The sequence below is a fragment of the Macaca fascicularis genome, chromosome 3 (assembly GCF_037993035.2).
Source record: "Macaca fascicularis isolate 582-1 chromosome 3, T2T-MFA8v1.1".
Lineage (NCBI taxonomy): Eukaryota > Metazoa > Chordata > Mammalia > Primates > Cercopithecidae > Macaca > Macaca fascicularis.
The window spans coordinates 114,891,526-114,913,201 of NC_088377.1; the positions used below are offsets into that span (position 1 = coordinate 114,891,526).

General features: G+C 33.7%; 1 protein-coding gene across 2 annotated transcripts in view; it reads left to right on the plus strand.

Annotated features, from left to right (window-relative positions):
• Positions 1-21,676, plus strand: part of AGMO (alkylglycerol monooxygenase) — a 356,657-nt gene that overhangs the window by 256,038 nt on the left and 78,943 nt on the right. The gene's annotated exons all lie outside the window — the stretch shown is intronic.

Consider the following 21,676-nt stretch of genomic DNA (forward strand, 5'->3'; position numbering starts at 1 on the left):
AACTACAAAAAACACAAGTTTTAAAAACTGGCACAATCACTCATTTTGCCAGGTGAAAAGAAATTGATGCAACATGTTGAACTTTGATCATTTATGTTTCACCAGTGAACCCAGATGCACGGAAAATACTTTACTCAAATTGCTCACAATAAGTGCCAATCCTCATTTTTCCATATCAAGGAGAGATGGGGATATGGAAAAATATATAAAATTGGCAGATAATCTTCAAATCTTATTTTAGGCAATACTTTTCACTTCCTGTCCTATCAAACTTTTTTTTTTTAACCAGACTGCCTAACAAGGTTGCCTTCTCCTTGCCCCTGCCTGCCCTCTGGTGGAGAGCAGCAGGATGGTAAAAGGAAAATAAGGAGAAAATCCATGATGAGATGAATAAGTCCTTAAGATAGGTGCAACCACAAGTTACTGGATAATCACTTCTAGTAACACTTTTATTTATATATTTCAAATATAACTACATATGCTTAATATTAAATTTGGTTTTAACTACTAAATGTCAACTAGCTCATCCTACTTTGAGACGGCAGGAAGGAAACCCTGGGGGAAGGGGGAAGCAAGAGAAAATTGTTATCCAGTGTGCTCTCCAAGATTTAACTAAAGCATTTGTTAGAGTTGACTTTCTTCTTAAACATTTTGTGTTACTGAAATAATATAATAATGCCTCAGATTTTCATGAGAATATATGATGGTGGGCTAGAGGAAGGCTTATCATTTTCCAGTTCTGTATTTTTTAGTTGACTATTTACTAGTAATTTCCTCTCCATTCATGCTAAGAACATCCTATAAAATAAAAGTGTCAGTTTCTTTGAGTTCATTGGACTATTGACAAATCATGGCCCTATGAAGTTTGAATCAGGGACTTTTGAAATAGATAAACCAAACCCTTGACTCATAACGAAAACCGAATAAATAAGATTTTTATTATAAATAATCTGACAAACCCAAATCTTTCCATTTTATCTTCCCTATATTTCTGTAATAAAACTGATGGAACAAACCCCAAATCACCACCATTTAGTAATAACAAAATTGAAAACTCAAAAATGCTCAGTTTTCTTTATACCAACAGATTTGAGATTGTACCCCAAATTTCTGTCCTGGTTTGGCCTTGAATTTCAATTCAATTCTTCCCTTCCACAGCTGTTTGCTGGGTACGCTGTTATTTAAATAATGGGGCTCTGTGGAGAAGACCTCAAGGGAGTTTGAGGGGATAGAGAGAGCTGGAGAAGAGAAAGGGATAAAAGAGTATTTAAAAGATGAAACAAATGTTATGAGTTTATGTAGGTCAAGACATTTAAAGTTAACTTTCATTTGTATTGTAATGGGGGAATTTTTTGACTATTAATGTTTTGAGCAGAGAGCCCACTTATTTCATAGAATTAAAAATTAAGAGGATACCGTCAAGCATTGGATAAAGGCATTGATGTGGTCTTGTTATATGTAAAAGAACTGAAAGTTGAACTAACACAAGTTTATATTTTAGACTTGGGCCTCTAGGAGTTCATGGAAAATAGTATGGGATATTTTGAGCTATTAAAGATATACCCACAGGCCTATTGTCGTCCAGACCTATATCATGATTTTAACGACAAGTATAAGAGATTATCAGAGAAAGAATTGATCCTCACAATTAAACACAGCAACAAGAATATATGTGTATGTGTTGTGTGTGGGAGTAAGCATACAGGAGTATACTGCATGTATTTCTTTGTATCTTTCTTTTCTACCAAACATTTCTAAAGGCAGGGCTAACTTAATATTTCATTTTTCCATAGCTTGTATCAAGTTCCCCATGCTCCACTTTCTTCTTCTGCTTTTCAACACCTTCATATCCCTCACATTCTTTTATGGCAGAGCACAACTCTCTCACTTTTTCTAACAAGAAACACACATTGCAGTTAAACAGCCGAGGTCATCCCCATGCTCGCGTCACAGGTCAAGCAAGATCACTTACATTTTTTAGGGGGTCACTTCTTCTCACTGGGTGGGATATGACCTTTTTCCTGTTTCTAGAAAAGAAACCACCCCAGATGTTCACCACCCCTTCTCTCTCGCGCTCTTTTTTGTTTCCATTCTCTTCCTTGTTTGATGCCAAACACACACTTGGACATTCATCTTGCTAGTATTTTCCTACTATGTTAAAAAAGATTGATCTGTATTTTTACCTAATGTATCTTAAATACAAAAAATAAGCCAAAAATACTCACAGAAAATCTGACATTTAATTACACTTTAGGGGATAGATACTATTTTATAATTTGAATGTACCATTTGGAAAACTTCTTGGTATTTTCAGCATATTATAAAGTCATTATTAAGATACATTTCTCTCTGCATCTGTGCTGCCATCTTAATATCATCTGTGGGCTGCACTTTTTTTTTCCAAAACCATCTGCATTTTGAGCTGTCTTTTGAGAAATAGCTGTAAGAATACAATTAATTATATTCTCCCTGTGTGGATTGTTCCTCCTGGGTTTTCACTGACCATCCCAGACGTTCAGCTTTCGAGATCCTTCAGATTTACTCACTGAATACAACCAAGTTTGCAGTGGTTCTGTACTGATTACAAATATATAGATACTTTTCCTGACTTTATTTTGACAAACATAGTCAAGATGTAATGCCTGCAGAAATTATTACTATCAATAACAATTTTATGGCTTCAGTCCTATCTTCTTTATGAAGCTCAACTCTAGTTGACTGGTCCATGACATACATGAATTGAACACATACTGTATGCCAGCTACTGTACCATATGATGGAGGTACAGCAGTGAACAAAACAAAACAAAACAAAGCCAAACCAAACCGCTTCTCTTCATGGAGCTTACAGTCTAGTGAAAATAGTCTTTAAATTGAAAACAGCTAATATATTAGAAAATAAATACCCGCTTTGTAAAAAGTACTGCGCTAAAAGCTCTATTTCAGTCTCCTTAATTTATGCATTTTTTAAATTCTCATTTTCAAAGATTTTAATCTTTAAGTAACATTTGCATTTTCATTTCTCTTATTATATTTTGAAGTTTGTTCTTATTAAGTTCTAGAGTTAGAACAAAATAATAAATTTTGAAATAAGAAAATCTGGTGGAAATCCCGTATACTTTTTGTTGCCACACCAACTTTATTATACCCCAACTTTATTCATACCCTGTTAAAAATCCATAACCAATATAATTTTTGAAAAAAGTTCATGGTCTAATTTTTGGTTAGAAGAATAATTCTGTAAATTAAAATCACATTTCTCTTGATATGACACATTTTTTCCCAAAGAATGTTTTTTTCATTTCAGAGGTAAAAAATATTTGAAGACCAGACTAATAGTTTATCTTAAAGAGAAATTCTCAAATTCTATACTTAAAATTCTAATAAGTATCAATTAATTCATTGACTCGAAAGGATGATTAATATTTTGATTGTGAATTATAAAATAAAATAAAATGCTAGCAAAAACAGGCAAACTTGTATGTACCCAAGAGTTTTATCAAATCTCATTATATTATATCCACTTAATATATTTTAAGTAAATAAAACATTATGAAAAAGTTGAGGAGCTCTCTTTACATACTCTCCAGTGATACTACTTCCCTTCTTTCAGCACCAGAAGTAACTTCAGGCAGGATGACATCTTGACTTTCATGAGCCTTAGGCACTTTTGCCTTCTTGAGCCCATTTCTATATAATAAAAAATTATATTATACAACTGTTAAAAAATTTAACCATAAAAATATTATATTATGCAACCGTGTTTATAAAAAGATGGATGTAATTCAGATTGGTTTCATTGTTATATATCCAATATTATTATAGTCATTTTTTCTTCTGGTTTTAAAAGAAATGAAAATTAAAATATTTCCATTATCCTCTAAAAGTATCGTGGACCCTCAGCACTGTGACTCTTGTTCCCAGTGGTTAACTCAGCCCTGAATTCAACTCTTAGCATTCCTATGCTTTTGCTTGTATATTCATCTGTATAAATTGTTAAATTACCACTTATTGTATTGGTTTTAGAAAATGTATTGAGAACTAGTTGCATAATTTTGGTTGGTTTTTTAAAAAGCAAGCAAACAGTATTTGCCTTTATTTTGAGAACATATTCAGCATTTGCTTTCTTTTTTCTGTTTTCTTTCTTCCTTCCTTCTTTTCTTCCTTCCTTCCTTCCTTCCTTCCTTCCTTCCTTCCTTCCTTCCTTCCTTCCTTCCTTCCTTCCTTCCTTCCTTCCTTCCTTCCTTCCTTCCTTCCTTCCTTCCTTCCTTCCTTTTTTGAAAGAGAATCTCCCTCTGTCTCCCAGGCTGCAGTGCAGTGGCGTGATCTTGGCTCACTGCAACCTCTGCTTTCTGGGTTCAAGTGATTCTTCTGCCACAGCCTCCCGAACTGCTGGGATTACAGGCATGTGCCACCATACCTGACTAATTTTTGTATTTTTAGTAGAGAGGGAGTTTCAGCATGTTGGCCAGTCTGGTCTCAGAACTCCTGACCTGAAGTAATCCACCTGCCTCAGCCTCCAAAAGTGTGGGATTACAGGCACGAGCCACCACGCCCAGCCAGCATTTGTTTTTAAATTAGTATCAATAACACTTTTAATTTCACCCACAAACACACACAATCACTGAAATAACATAAATATAGAAAATATTTCTTAAATGTATGATTGTTTTCTGGAGCATAAAAAGGTGTTGGCTTGTGTTCTCCAGTGGAAAATTCCTCTGTGTATATGTGTGTGTCTATTTAAGAGAGAGACAGATAGATTCAACTGATTCCTTAGTGTTGCTTGTAATATACAGCAAATTTACACTAAAATGTTGGCATGTTTGGAGATTAATCCCTGGAAAAAAGTACATTTTGCCACGGAGAGAGTGTGTGCTGTTGTTTGGCTTTAGAGTTCAGTGCTATAATTTGTGTCATTTTTTTTGGACAAGCAATACTACAGAATGTCATCCACACCTTTAAGATTTGCTAATTTCCTCCAGGAGTTTTGCTCTTTCTCATGCCAGTTAATGGTAGAAAAATAGCTTCTTCCATTCATCAGATGAGGTAATGCTCTGTTACTATTCACATTTGAATGTAGTATGAGTGTTGTATTTAAATGATACTAGCAAGAAGAAAAATTGCTGCTTTCTTTTGAAGATTATTTCTGTGCTTTCACTCTAAGGATTTTAAAATAACTGTAGCAAGCATTTTCTTGAATTTTTTTTTCAGTTTTCTTCACCTTTATTAAATAACAATGAATGTGTCAGCCACTTATTCAAGACTTTGAAAATGTCAATACAACTATGATAATCTAATCCCATAATGTAGCTGCTATGTCTAAGAGTATGCTTTGATGTTCAACATTTGCAAATTTGGTTAAGCTCCCAAACCATCAATCTCGACTCTATGTTTGTTGGTGAAAGACACTAACCAATTTTGCTATTGTGAACTTTACTGTAGTAGACCTACTTGCTAGCAACTAAACATACTCAGCACTTCCCTCACTGCACTTTAATTTTTTCCCTTCTATCTGATATTTCTAACTTGATCTCTTGGGTATCTCTTTGTTCCAATCCTAGCTGTCTTTCCAAGTCTTAACTCAAATGCTATAGACTCCTTAAAATCTTCCTTATTTTCTTTCCATTACTTCCACCTCTATTTTTCCTCCATTCTTCCACCCTATCAAGATGGAAATATTTTTCTCTTCTCGAATTCCATGCTTTGGTCACTTTCTATTTAATGGTATTCACAGCTTTGTTTCCTATGTAACTATTTGCCCATATAAGTCTCTTCTTTACATGTTCTTGTCTGCTAAGTAAGAAGAAAGGATATATTTTTTTTTTCTTTCAGAGTCTTGCTCTGTCTCCCAGGCTGGAGTGCAGTGGCTTGATCTCAGCTCACTAAAACCTCCACCTCCTGGGTTCAAGCAATTCTCCTGCCTGAGCCTCCTGAGTAGCTGGAACTACAGGTGTGTGCCACCATGACCAGCTAATATCTTTTGTATTTTAATAGTGACTGGGTTTCACCGTGTTGCCCAGGCTGCTCTAGATCTCCTGAGCTCAGGCAATCTGCCCACCTCGGCCTCTCAAAGGGCTAGGATTACAGGCAAGAACCACTGTGCCTGGCCGTATAACACATACTTCCAATCCATCAAACACAGCATTAGCACTTAGTGAACGCTCATGTGAGAAATGGATACCAGTCGTTAGTACTCACAGATTAGGTGCTGAGATAGAGTTGAGTAATTTACTACATATCTTCTCTCAAGGTGTTCAGAGAGTCTGCTCGGGGACACAAAGAAAAAATAAATTATGGCAAACCACTCTTGCCAGTATTACATAAGTATAAACAGTGGGCACAGGTCCGAGAAAAAGACCTAAATATTTTGGGCAATGCACTTTACTTTCATCGAAGCAATAACCTTTATATTATAGTGTTATTACATTATCATATTTATTATACAGATGAGATAACTGATGCATAGTGAGGTTAATTTGCTTAGAGTAAATAACTCCTGTGTAGCAAAAATACACTTTGAATCTTAGGTCTAGTTAACCTTAAAAGATGCATGAGAAGAAAAATCCAACTACTGGGGTGTTGATGAAAGAGTGGGTAGAGATCAATTTCAAAAAGAGGTTACACTTGTGCTGAGTCTTGAAAGATGCTTAGTAATCACAAAGTAAGGAGACCTGGGGGACAATAAGGAGAACAGACATGAAGTGTGAAATATCAAGGGGAGTTAAGTAAATGAAAATAGTTTACTGTGAGTGAGACAAAGAGTGATGAATTAGAGAGGTGGACAATAAGAAGGTCAGAAGAGACATTATACTAAAACAGTTGTATTCCAAATCAGTAATAATGTATTTCAGACAGAAGAATAGAATGGTCATTGTTACTTTATTAGATTGGAGGCAGGTATGACAATTAAGAGGCTATAGCTTAAAATTACTGAGTGGCTTGATACAGAAAAACATAGACTGGGCGTGGTGGCTCATGCCTGTAATTCCAGCCCTTTGAGAGGCTGAGACTGGTGAATTGTTTGAGCCCAGGGGTTCAAGACCAGTCTGGGCAACATGGAGAAACCCAGTCTCTTCAAAAAATACAAAAATAATCTGGGCATGTTGGCACACACCTGTAGTCTGTAGTCCCAGCTGCTTGGGAGGCTTAGGTGGGAGGAGTACCTGAGGCCTGGAGGTCAAGGCTGCAGCAAGCCATGATTGTGCCACTGCACTTCAACCTTGATGACAGAGTGAGACGCTGTCTCAAAAACAAACAAACAAACACACGCAGACACACAAACGAAAAATCATAAAAGAGGTATGAGATAATTAGAGGATTAAGTTGATCACACTGGTTGAGTGATTGAAGTGGTTTGAAGGCTAATTATTAAGAGGGGAGAAAGCTGATTTAGTAGAGTAGACAATATAGTTAAATTTATGTGTTGAGCTAATTAAATATTCTTACTGTATTTTATATCACATTAATACCATTATAAGGAAACTTGATATTTTATACCAGTATGATGCTTGTTATACACAAGTAGTCTATGTGTTTCTCAGTTTTAAAGATATGCTCTTCAAAACACAGAGGACATCAATTTGTATGGCTCCCTTTATGGGATATGTTACTGACTTATCTAGAATTAAAGTATTGCCTTTAGAAGGGAATGTTCTTACAAATGGACTAAAACATCTCCTTTGAACATTGAATTCAACATTCTTTGTAAGAAGAAATATTTAACCAATAAGAATAGCCTTCCTGGCTATTTGGATTTTATGTTAGTTCAATATCTATTATTTATTCTTTATACAAACCTCATTCACTCATGTTTGCCTACTTTCCAATCAACTCATTAAATGCATATACTTCTCTTTCCATACATGACAATGATTTCATGGAAATATTCTTAGAGTAAATACATTCATAATTGTTTGAAAACCTTTCACAGGGTAATGATCAAAGTTTCCCAGGAAGGGTTACGCCAGTTAGATATTTTTCTTTCCCCAGGAAAAGGATTATGCTAGTTAGATATTTTTATTTTGCTAATTTTTATATCTTATTCTCAACTTCGTGGCCAAATGCAACACTAACTTGTCTATGATTTACTCTGTAGTAAATCAAGAAAGAGTTGAACTTTTTCTTTCAAAAGCTGCATGTTTTGGCAAGCACTCAGAAGTCATTCGATGCTGAAAACTTACCAGTGTGCAGTTATAGCCCCATTTCTGTAATGATATTTGACTTGAAAAAAGTTCATTTAAATTTTTATTCCATAATGCCAATAACTACAATAGTAAAGTGTAGCACCACCTAGGATTTATATACTCTTGTCCTTTAGAAGTATTAGAATTATTTTCCATTTTCACTGCTCTACATTTTTTACAGTCCTATGTCAGTAGGGTTGGTCTTTGATGGTAGATTCGGGGGATTTCATACTTATGCTATCTTTCATACTGAAATCAAAACAGCTAAGGAAGGGTAACTGGTGATAAGTTAATTGGAATTCTCTTTAGGTCAGTTCAGCAGGTATTTGTTGAGCAAATATTTTCTTTCTCTGCACTGATTAGGGGTGTGTGTGTGTGAGAGAGAGAGAGAGAGAGAGAGAGAGAGAGAGAGAGAGAGAGATGGCTAGGTGGTATGAGAAATGTGTGTGTGTGTGTGTGAGAGAGAGAGAGAGAGAGAGACGGCTAGGTGGTATGAGAAATGTGTGTGTGTGTGTGTGTGTGAGAGAGAGAGAGAGAGAGAGAGACGGCTAGGTGGTATGAGAAAAAGAGATATAAATAACCATGATATCATACAAGGTAGTGTATAAATTCACATTCAAAGTACATTTGAGAAAAGGAAAAAGAGATTTATTCCAACTGAAGGATCCTAGGAAGGCTATGATGATGTGTAAAAATGGAAGAAAGAACCACAAAACACTAGTTTTGGCTTCTTTAAGACTCAAGGACAAACTTCAGCTTAGCTAAATTTGTAGTTGTGTTACTGCAGCAAGTTATTTGGTCTTCCTGAACACCAGTTTCCTAATTTGGAAAAGAGAAATAAAGTACCTACATTGTGGTTTGGGGTAGAGAGAGACTCTCAGAATTTACATTTGTTAAGTGTCTCCACTAGTTATTTCTTAATTATGTCCTTTTTATAATGTGTTTATATTGCTGTTATTATTATGCTTATTATTACAAATGTTATGTATACTATTAAAGAGGATAAAAACCATGATGTAAACCATGAGGAAGACTTTATTTAAGAAGGAGGTGAAAAAAGAGTGGCTGTCTTCACTTGAAAAGGATGGCACTGTGAGCAAGGGAATTTAGCTGTGGCAGTACAGGGCATCTGAACCTCAACTATGGTGCACAGGGAAGAAACTATTAATATCAAGCTCTAGTTGGAAAAATTCCATGTAGTTAGACAAATGAGTAAGGCACTTGTCTTATATCCTCCCCTATGTTCCCACTCTGGAACTTGTAATTTAGTCAGATAAACTTGGGGCTTGTAGGATAACATGAAAATTTTGTAAAAGTCTATCTTTTCAGAGAGTGGTCCTCTATCTCTGACATTAGCTAAAGAGTTACTCTTTTTAGGCATAATGTAGAGTGGAACTGTATTGGTTGAGAAGTTAAACTTGGTGATTGTATAGTCCCATTCACTAGAAAAGTCTGTAATTCTAGAAAAAAAAGACTAACATCTTAAGTCAGATTATTTCTATATATTTTACTTTCTGAAATATTTTTGTTTTGCTTGTAAACGTTTCTATATGTAAACATAATTGAAGAAAATTTTATATACAACAAAATTATCTGATTTTTGTTTTTATTTTCCATGTATTTATAGGTTTTGCAGGCATAATTTTTAATGACCACAAAAAATATGTGTATAAGGATGGCATTGAGCTCTGTGTAAATATTGGTGGACATTCAGGTTTCCCAATTCCAAATTTGTTTCCACATTTTGACTGTTAAAAATAAAACTAGGTTGAGCATTGCATTTCTTAAAAGCTATTTCTATAATTCTATTTACTTCAGTTAAGTTTCTAGAATTGGAATTCCTGAGTGAAGGGTTATGAACATTAAGAATTCTGACAAATATACCACTTTGCTTTTGGAAAGAATTATAACATTATACATGTTCGTGAATGATGATTACTCATTAACTTTATTTCCAAAACATTTATGTATTATTTAAATCAAAATTATACTATTAATACTGAGGATTAAATTTTAGGTTACATTGTAATTCTCCAACTATTTATTTGTTCATTGGAAGCTACAGTCTGCCTCCTCCCGCTATCACCCACATTTCTTCTATCTTTCTCTGCATTATTTTTCTCCATAGCAATTATTGTATTCTAATATATTAAACCACACTTTGTCATCTTCTTTAATGTCCATCTGTCCTGCTTAAGGGCACTAATTATTGTTTATTTGCTGCCCTTTCTTCAGATTTAGAACAGTGCTTTGCTTACTTTATAGTTTGTGCTCAATAAATATTTTTTGAAGAAATAAATAGATAAATTTCTCTTTGTAGGCTTTTTTAGTCCATTAATTCTTAAAGGAGTATATATTTTCTTAATATGAATGAGGGTGGTATGCAACAAATATACAAATCATTTCTCTGTTTTATGTTCTAAAATATTTTCCTACTTTGTTGTGTGGCTATTAATTTTATATTTATATGTATATTTCAATATGGATGTTTTAAATATTTAAATAACTGTTCTTCTTTTCTTTTGCAATTATAATTATGTTCATAGTTTTAAAAATGAGAAATCTATCTCTGATTATTGAGGTATTTAAAAATATATATTTGGTTCCCTATTAGATTTTAGTTTCTTCCATAATTTTAATTATTATTTTATTATTTATTTAGGCATTACTTAGGTTTATGATGTGGAAGTTAAAATTATGTTTTCATACTCATTGTTAAAGTATCATTTTTCGATAAATTTCATGACTTTCCAATTGTTTATGTTTGCTCTATAATGTATTAAATTATCATATGCAGCCATATTACTTTCCATTTGTCAGATATTCTATTGATCAGAATAAATCTCTAGATACACTTTAGAATATTTTAATAAGTCTCAAACAGTTCTTAATTATGTTTAGATAGGAACAGTTTTCATCTTCCAAATAAATACACAAACACTTGACACCTTTAAAGCAATCAGCCTTCCCCTCGCCTCAAATTATGTTTATCTTAAATTATTCACAATTTCAGGAAAATATTTTGTAGTATTAAGACCTTTAAAAATACATGTCACACATTTTTTTTTTTTAGTTTTTCCTATTCAGTTTGTATTTTTGTTGTTGAAATTGAGATTTTATTGTATTTTATAATTTGAAATTAGCGGTATGTTAAATATTATTCTACATTTATGTTGTTCTGCAATTTATTAACCAATTTACTCTCTTGCTTTTCTGTGTTTATTTCTCATTTCTGTTTCATGTCTTCTATTGTACTTTTAAGGACCTCCAGAAATATTAGAAGATATATTGCTTTCAATTTTAATGGAATATTTCTAGCATGTTATAGCTAAGTTGTTGTGGGTTTGTATTATATGTGCTAATATCTGTAGAAAAAATCATCTCTTAAAGGTTATATATATATATTCTACTATGATGAAATGCCAACTCTGTTATACTACTAATCTAAACAGTATTTACTAGCTTCTTGGCACATAGTTTGAAAAACCTGCTTTATTTTCTTGAACCTGTTCAAAGTTTTGAACTTCAAAAATTTAATTATTCATTAAATATAAGTACTTTGAGCTAAAACATCTACTTATTAAGAAATTTTAGCCACTGTTAAGCTATAAACTCTCCTTTCTTAAACATCTCTTTACTTAGACCTTCTATTAAATTCAACTTTACCTAATAACATTATTTCTTCAGAGATATTGCACCTCTGTGTGTTCGGAATACTTTAAACTTTACCCAACATTTTAAATATACACAAGTTTTAGAAACACAGAAGTATTTCAAATTGGGGATGATGAAGGCAATGTGTTATTTTAAGCAAGGCACTTGCATAAAATATTAGTTTAATACTCATTGGCAGAAAGGCCGACTACTGCTTAACCACAAAAAATACCAAAAATTAGGCATATTGTATATTGTTGTTATTCACTTATCAAATACTGATCATTCTATGAACACCTGAGTATTGAATTTAATGATTGGTGGGAAGAACAAGAGTAGAAGCTGAGATGTTAACAGTTCTTTGTAACTAGTACTCTGGTAGTTTTCATTGTTTCAACACTTTTTATAACTTACATTAATTATAGGTTGTTGCACAGAGGTAATCTGAACTTTACTAGGATTACACATGCAGAGATGATCTGGGGGCAAATAAATCCTTCTCTCGCTCTTATCCCCCACCCACATGTTCACCTTACCTAACCTGCCCGGTTTAGTTATAGGCTGAAATCTATCAGCGACACGAGAGAAATAGTGCTGTTTAATTTTAGATCTCTCCTTTAGTTTTAGTGTTTCATTGCAAGAATTATCCAGCTTCTGGGTAGGTAAAGCCTGCCCTGCCTCAGCAATGTTTACTAATGAAGGCCAGGGATATAAACGGCCAGAGTCTGGAAGGAAGATAAGCTTTAAGTAAAATTGAAACTAAGTCTTGTCTTTTGTTGAGCCTGTACCATAAAACCTGGCTCAGAATGAATATATGATTGTTTGTTGTAGTAGAAGCTAAATAATAAACAACTCAGGCTAAACAGGGGGAAGAGCCAGGAGCAGTGGCTCACGCCTGTAATCCCAGCACTTTGGGAGGCCAAGAGGGGCGGATCACCCGAGGTCAGGAGTTCGAGATCAGCTTGGCTAACAAGGTGAAATGCCATCTCTACCAAAAATACAAAAAAAAAAAAAAAGTTAGCTGGACTTGGTGGCAGGCGCTTGTAATTCCAGCTACTCGGGAGGCTGAGGCAGGAGAATCACTTGAACCTGGGAGGCGGTGGTTGCAGTGAGCCGAGATCGCGCCACTGCACTCCAGCCTGGGTGACAAGAGTGAGACTATGTCTCAAAAAATAATAATAATAATAATAAAATAAAACAAAAACAGGAAGAGGAGACTGTGTTTCCAGAGACTGGAGACTCAGAGACTCTACTGATAGAAATCTTAATATTTAAATTCTTCTTTGTCTTTCTTTTTATTTTGTCCTTAGGAACTTTTCTCCTTCTCCTAAGAATAATATTTCATAAACAAGTACAGAAAGAACCTCTACAATATTGCAACATGCACTTCTTGAAGTTTAAAATATTAAAAATTGAACTCATAATCATGTTGACAGTACTACCCGTCCTCATATTTCCCTCAGTGTTAATGCTGAACAGTTTAGTTCCTCCAGTAAGAATCTCAGGAACCAATCTTACATTTTCTTTGCTCTTATCACCCAAATGCATCAGCCATTCAGCCCACTAGAACCAACAGTGTAACTGCTTCTAAGTTGTGGCTGCACATTAGAATCACCAAGGGAACTCTCAAGAGTACAAATGCCTTGGTTTCACACCTTTCAGAGATGCTGCTGTATTTGATCTAAAGTACAGTTGGGCCGTTATACTTTTGCAACTCCCCAGCTGATTCAAATGTTTAGCCAAGATGAAGAACCACTGGTCTGAATCCTCCGGGTTAAACCCTCATCACCTCTTGCACAGCTTATTACAGCTTCCTTCTAATTTGTATTATTTTCTCATCCCTCCCACCTCACAGTATCACTCTTGTAAAAAAATCTTTGACTCCTCGTTGTCTGCAGATTATAGTCTAAATTCACCTTAGAGATTTTTAATGCATATCTTTCATTGCCTTACTTGAGTCTTCTATAATTGACAGGCGGTCGCATTCATGCCTCTCAACTCTGTCACCACAATCTACACTGGTCAAGTCCAATTCCTGAGCCCCCACTGCTGTATCCATGAATGTTATTCTCTTTCTTCTCCAGAAGGGAGTTCCTGTTTTGCCTTCATTGTTCTTCTTTTAGGTTATGTCCTTTGTGAGTATTTACCAGATGCCCACAGGTCTCTAGTTTCCTTGGCATTTGTCCCCTGATGTTTCTATGATACATTTATATGTTCATCTTCTGTGCTAGGCTGTGAGTCCTGTGAAGCTAAGTATTCTGTTTCTATCCTCTTTTTGTACTCACTGTTCAACCCCAGCAGGATTCTTATCACCAAAAAGATTTTCAGTTGACAAGTTTTTTTGTGTGTATGATAAATAAGTTGAAAATTAAAAAAATAAATTTTAATATTATAATAGTATTCCATGGGTTCTAAAGAGTTTCTTCCTCATTATTTAGGTAAACAAATAATATTTTCCATATTTTAAAAAATTCCATGTTGCAAATATTGAGTCATACTTAAGAAGATACTATACCTGCAAAGTTAGAAGTGTAATAGAGCTGAAGAAAATGTCTGCTTTGTATAAATATTCATGTTTCAGGAATAAATAATGTGTTTTCATAGAATTATAAGGTTTCCTGTTGGATGTAATGGATAAAAGTTGTTAAAGAAAGCATTATTTTTGTCTATATATCTCTGTAGTTATGTATGTGTGAGTTAATATTTAATGTAGGTATACACACCTACCTTAGACTTAACCACAAACATTTTAATTTTAAAAAGATAAATTAAAAGTTTACATGCCATAAGAAACATAATATGCACCATCTAAGGACCTTAAGGGAAACTGTAAATATCATCAGACTTGCACATATTATTATATTTTAAGTACAGAGGGATTACTGCAGCCCAGAAAATTTGTAAAGTTTGAGTTTTATTGTACGTAAGAATGAATAAAATGCGCTTTCAAAAAAACCGGAGCTAAATTTGGCTGACTGGACTTTATTATCCATCCTAATATATTATTTTCTAGCTTTTCTTTTTCTTAATAAGAACCCCTGGAAAAATAAATTGAAATTATATATTAATGGACCCCTTCTCTACAGATTCTGAATCAGGAGGTCTAGTGTAAGACCTCAAAATATCTGTGTTTAATCATCATTCAGTTTTTAAAAAATCATCACGAAAGTTTGGGAAATATTGACATAGATATAATTTAAATAATTTTTTGATGATCTGATAAAATGGAATGTGGGTATATGTGACCTATCCTATCTAAACACCATCCATAAGAAATTCACCAAATGATGTCCAATGATGATATAAACCAACTGCCTGGTGCCCATTCCTCTATGTGACCATATGCAGGCCCAGTCTCTGTTCCTTATGTTCAAGATGGACCTCACTTAAAACAACAGAAAGCACATGAGAGCCATCCAACTGCAGCTAGTAAGAAGATAATAATGAGTATATTTTATTATCTTCTCTTAGGCTTTAAGAAGTCCTTCAGAGAGAAAATTTCAGAGATTCTTATGTAATCCAAAAGTTCCTTAACAAAACGTCCTAGAAAATTTTCTATGCTCCCACACCTTCAACATCTACCAATCATCTATGAGAAAAATGTTTTAAGAAATCTTTGGCCAGGCGCAGTGGCTCACACCTGCAATCCCAACACTTTGGGAGGCCGAGGCAGGCAGATCACGAGGTGAGGAGTTTGAGACCAGCTTGATCAACATGGTGAAACCCCGTCTCTACTAAAAAGACAAAAATTAGCCAGACGTGGTGGTGCGCGCCTGTAATCCTAGCTACTCAGGAGGCTGAGGCAGGAGAATCACTGGAACCAGGGAGGCAGAGGTTGCAGTGAGCCAAGATCACATCACTGCGCTCCAGCCTGGCAACAGGGGGAAAGTTTGTCTCAAAAAAACAAAACAGAAAAAAGAAATCAACTCAAGGTGGATCAAAAACTCTCCATCCTGGGTGACATAGAGAGACTCCATCTGAAAACAAACAAACAAACAGCAATAACAACAACAAATATATATATATATACACTTGGTAAGCCACAAAGTGTATATTACCTAAGAAATGGCTAAACCAGTCATTATTGTAATACTGTTACTTACTAGTAATAGCTGGAATTTTATGTCTATAAGTATATTTAATTAAATATTGTTCTTAAAAATGTACCTACTTTTTCTTTAGAAAACAAACTCGGAATCTTAATTATAGAGACAGCTATACATACATTCATAAATTTGATAATAAATAATTTATCATTTAATTCTATAAAGAAACATAATTAACATTCTAAATAAATTTATTTCATGTAACTTATTGAAAACTTAAAAGTAACGCCCTTATTGAGGGCATAATGCAAAACAAAAACCAGAAATATTTTAATGATTTAAATTGTGAATCAAGTGAATTGCTTTATGTATGGGGCTGTAACAGTAAAGATTTCATTTTTTGTAAATAAGAAGAAAGAAATATCTCTGCCATTACTGTTAAGATTTGAAAACAATAGGAAAAGAAAATACTAAGAGTGGAGAAAAAATGTTTCAAAATAAGCCAAAAATGTCAGGTAATAGAACAACAACGCACTTAGCAAATCTCTGACTACCAGAATTTTGGATCAACTCCCAGGTTTGGGAGTTGGATGAAACTGGTGTGATGTTTGCCAAAACTTATGGAAGCTTTAAATATATATATATATGTTTTTTAAAAAGGCCTCTGTTTAAAAAGATGTGAATGTTCTTTCTTCTCCATACACAGTTTGTCTGTCTTCTTTTTTTTTTGTTTTTTCAGGATGATTTAATCTTCAAATCTATTGCTATAATATATTCAATCATTTATTTTGAAGGCATGTAAAAGTGGTGATTAAAATTAAACTGAAAAAATTTGCATCAGAATCTTTATAAAGTCGTAAGAAAATTGCAGATTTGTAAGACTGAATATAGGATCCCTTCTTCTTTCATGTCTAAATTCTTTAGTGAGTAAATATGTACATAGACTGATTTGGATGTGAAAGACTCTGCCTTTATAAGTTATTAGAATGATTCTTTCATCTTTCCTACTTAAGGAAAACAAAAAATAAAATAAAATATAATCCATATTTTTATGTAGATGCATAATATCATAAGTTATCAGGAAGAAATGCCTCGTGATAAGAAATGCATCTACAAACACAATTCCTGCTCACCATAAAAACCTGGCTAAGTAGGATTATGCCTTATATTTATAAATTTTAATGTTTTACTAGGAAAACAATGTTTAGAAAAGTATATGTTTAAAAATTTGTACTGTATTTTCGAGGTCAGGAGATTGAGACCATCCTGACTAACACGGTGAACCCCTGTCTTCACTAAAAATAAAAAATAAAAAAAAATTAGCAGGGCGTGGTGGCAGGCTCCTGTGGTCCCAGCTATTCAGGAGGCTGAGGCAGGAGAATGGCGTGAACAAGGGAGACGGAGCTTGCAGTGAGCCCAGATTGTGCCACCGCACTCCAGCCTGGGTGACAGAGCCAGACGCCATCTCAAAAAAAAGAAAAGAAAAGAAAAGAAAAAAAATTACTGTTATTTTTCAAAATCATTATCATCTTTAGAAAGTGACAGTTATTCTAATCAAATTAATCTGAGAGTCAAGATTTCCATAGCATCTGAAAAATAAAAATTATGGCTACATTAACTGTTGATTAACTCAAAATGCCAATAATTGAAAATATTAGAATTCTGGAGAAAATTCTTTTTACATTGAAAAATATTTGGTAAGGTATTCAAAAGGACCAGATTTATCATACAAAAAAAAATTTAGCTATGTTAAAATGCATCTAAAGTATTCATGGATGCCAATGTAGACATTTGATAAATCAGTGGAATTATTTCGAAAAGTTCTGGTGCCTACATGTAAGCAGTTTTAAATATATACATATTGACAAATTCTCAGCGTATTTTGGATTAAATTGATACAACTTACTTTTAAAATATAGTACACATACTACAAATATTTTGTTTATAAATGTTCATAAATTGACTAAAATCTATCATTACTTTCTTAGCAAGATAGGTTAAATAATCTACCTTTTGTTCAGAATAGAATGAAACTGTTATTTTTCACAAGATCCAAATAGAGAAGTTCAGAGTAAATATTTTATATTCTTGAGCAGGGTAAACTATTTAATGAAAATATTTCTCTGTGTGGTGAGGAGGACATATCAGTGGCAAAAAAAATAGGAGTGGAAATATCAGATATGAGACATTCCTAGTTACAGAAGTCATGAAATAACATTGCTTATCTTGTTTCAAATTTTTTGATAATTTCTATTAATTTTTGCCCATGGTTTCATGTTTTTTAAAAAATACATTTTATTTCAATAGCTTTTGGAATATACACGGTTTTGATTACATGGATGAACTGTATAGTGATAAAGCCTAAGATTGTACTGCATTTGTCACCTGAGTAGTGTGTATCATATCCAATATGTGGTTTTCTATCCCTCACCTCCCTCTCATCCTCCCGCTTTTATGTCCATCCAAAGTCCCTTATACCACTCTGTATGCCTTTGCATACCCACAGCTTAACTCCCACATATAAGTGAAAGCATATGGTATTTGGTTTTCCATTTCTGAGTTACTTCTTAGAATAATGGCCTCCAGCTCCATCCAAGTTGCTGCCTGAGACGTTATTTCATTCTGTTTTTATGGCTGAGTAATATTCCATGGTGTATATATACCATATATTCTTTATCCACTCATTGGTTGATGGGTACTTAGATTGGTTAATCCATATCTTTGCAATTGTGAATTGTGCTCTAATAAACACATATATGTATGTGTCTTTTTGATACAATGACTTCTTTTCCTTTGGAGAGATACCCAGTAATGGGATTGCTGGATATGATGCTAGATCTTCTTTTAGTTCTTTGAGAAATCTCCATACTGTTTTCCGTAGATGTTTCACTAATTTACATTCCCACCAGGAGTGTATAAGCATTCCCTTTCACCACATCTGCACAAACATCTATTCTTTTTTGACTTTATAATAATGACTACACTTGCATGGGTAAGATGGTATCTCATTGTGGTTTTAATTTGAATTTTCTTGATGATTAGTGATATTCAGCATTTTTTGATACCTTTGTTGTTGGCGATTTGTATATCTTCTTTTGAGAAATGTCTATTCATGTCATTTGGCCACTTTTTGATGAGATTATTTGTGTTTTTCTTGCTGATTTATTTGAGCTCTTTGTGGATTCTGAATATTAGTCCTTTTCAGATGCATAGTTTGCAAATATTTTCTGCCATTCTGTGGTTGTCTGTTTACTCTGATTATTAATTCTGTTGCTGTGCAGAAGCTTTTTAGTTTAATTAGGTCCTATTTATTTTTGTTTTTGTTGCATTTGCTTTTGGGTCTTAGTCATAAATTCTTTGCCTAGACCAATGTCCAAAAGAGCTTTTTTCTAGGCTATCTTCTACAATGTTTGTAGTTTCAGGTCTTAGCTTTAAGTTTTTGGTCCATTTTGAGTAGATTTTTATATGAGGTGAGAGATAGAGATCCAGTTTTATGCTGCTATGTATGGCTATCCAGTGTTCCCAGCACCATTTATTAAATAAGGTGTCCTTTCCCCAATTTATATTTTTGAATGCTTTCTAAAACATCAGTTAGTTGTAAGTATTTGGCTTTACTTTGGGGCCCTCTATTTAGTTCCATTGGTCAATGATGGACCTACTTTTATACCAGTGTCATGCTGTTTTGGTAGTATACTAAGATTTGAAGTCAGGTAATGTGATACCTCCAGATTTTTTTTTTTTTTTTTTTTTTTTTTTGCTTAGGATTGCTTAAGCTATTCAGGTTATTTTTGTAATCCACAGACTTTTAGGATATTTTTTCAAATTCTGTTAAAAATGATGTTGGTATTTTGATAGGAATTGCATTGAATCTGTAGTTGGGCAATACAGTCATTTTCATGATATTGATTCTGCCAATCCAAGGGCCTGGGATATGTTTCTATTTGTTTGATCATCTATGATTTCTTCAGCAGTTTCTTTTAGCTCTCCTTGTAGAAATCTTTTACCTCCTTGTTTAAGTATATCCTAAAGTATTTTAGTTTTTGCAGCTATTGTAAAAGGAATTAGGTTCTTGATTTGATTCTCAGATTAATCATTGTTGGTATATAGAAGTGCTACTGCTTTGTGATTTGTGTACATTGATTTTGTAACCTGAGTTTACTGAATTTATCAAATCTAGTAGTCTTGTGGAGTAATCTTTACAGCTTTCTAGTTATACAATCATAGCATCAGTGAACAATTATAGTTTGACTTCCTCTTTTTCAATTTAGATGCACTTTAGTTCTTTCTCCTGTCTGACTGCTCTAGCTAGGACTTCAGGTATTATGTTGAATAGAAGTAGTGAAAGTGGACATCTTTGCCTTGTTCCAGTTCTCAACGGGAATGCTTTCAACTTTTCACTGTTCAGTATGACATCGACTGTGGGTCCATCATATGTGGCTTTTATTATTTTGAGGTATGTCCCTACTATGGCTAGTTTGTTGAGAATTTTTATCATACAGTGATGCTAGATTTTATCAAATGCTTTATCTGCATCTGTTGAGATGATCATATGGTTTTTATTTTTAATTCTGTTTGTGTGATTTATCACATTTTTTGACTTGCATGTGTTAAACCATCCCAGCATCCCTGTAATGAAACCCACTTGATCATGATTTATTATCTTTTTGGTATATTGTTGGATTCAGTTAGCTAGTATTCTGTTGAGGATTTCTGCATCTGTGTTTATTAAGGACATTGGTCTGTGGTTTTCTTTTTGTTGTTGTTGTTATGTACTTTCCTGGTGTTTGTATCAGGGTGATAATAGCTTCATAGATAGTTAGGGAGGATTCTCTCCTTCTGAATCTTTTGGAATAGTTTCAACAGGGTTGGTCCCAATTTCTATTTGTCTGGTAGAATTTAGCTGCAGATCCATCTGGCCTTGGTCTTACTTTTTTTGGCATTTTTAAAAATTACTGATTCAATCTTGCTCCTTGTTATTGGTTTGTTCAGGATTTGTATTTCTTATTGATTTAATTTAGGAGGATTGTATGATTCCAGGAGTTTATTCGTTTCCTCTAGATTTTCTAGTTTGTGTGCATAAAAGTGTTTATGGTAGTTTCAAATGAGCTTTTGTATTTTTGTGGTGTCAGTTGTAATGCCTTCATTTTTATTTTTAATTGATCTTATTTGGAACTTCTCTCTTCTTGGTTAGTCTAGCTAATGGTCTATCAATTTGTTTTTGTTTTCAAATAAACAACTTTATATTTCATTGATCTTTTGTATTGTTTTTCTGTATCAATTTTATTTTGTTCTGCTTTGATCTCTGTTATGTATTTACTTCTGCAACTTTGGGTTTAGTTTGTTCTTGTTTCTCTAGTTGCTTGAAGTGTAATATTAGGTGTGATATTAGGTTGTCTATTTGTGATCTTTTACACTTTTTGATGGAGGCATTTAGCACTATAAACTTTTCTCTTAGCACTATTTTTGCTGTATCCCAGAGGTTTTGATAAATTGTATCACTATTGTCATTCATTTCAAATAACTTTTTAAATTCCTTCTTGATTTCCTTGTTAATCCAAAAATAATTCAGGAGCAGATCGCTTCATTTTCATGTATTTGTCTAGTTTGGGGGTTCCTTTTAGAGTTGATTTCTAGTTTTAATCCACTGTGGTCTGAGAACCACTTGCTATGTTTTTGATTTTTTTAAACTTTATTGAGATTTGTTTTGTGGCCTATCATATGGTCTATCTTGGAGACTGTTCCATGTACTGATGAAAGAATGTACATTCTGCAGTTGTTGGGTAGAATGTTC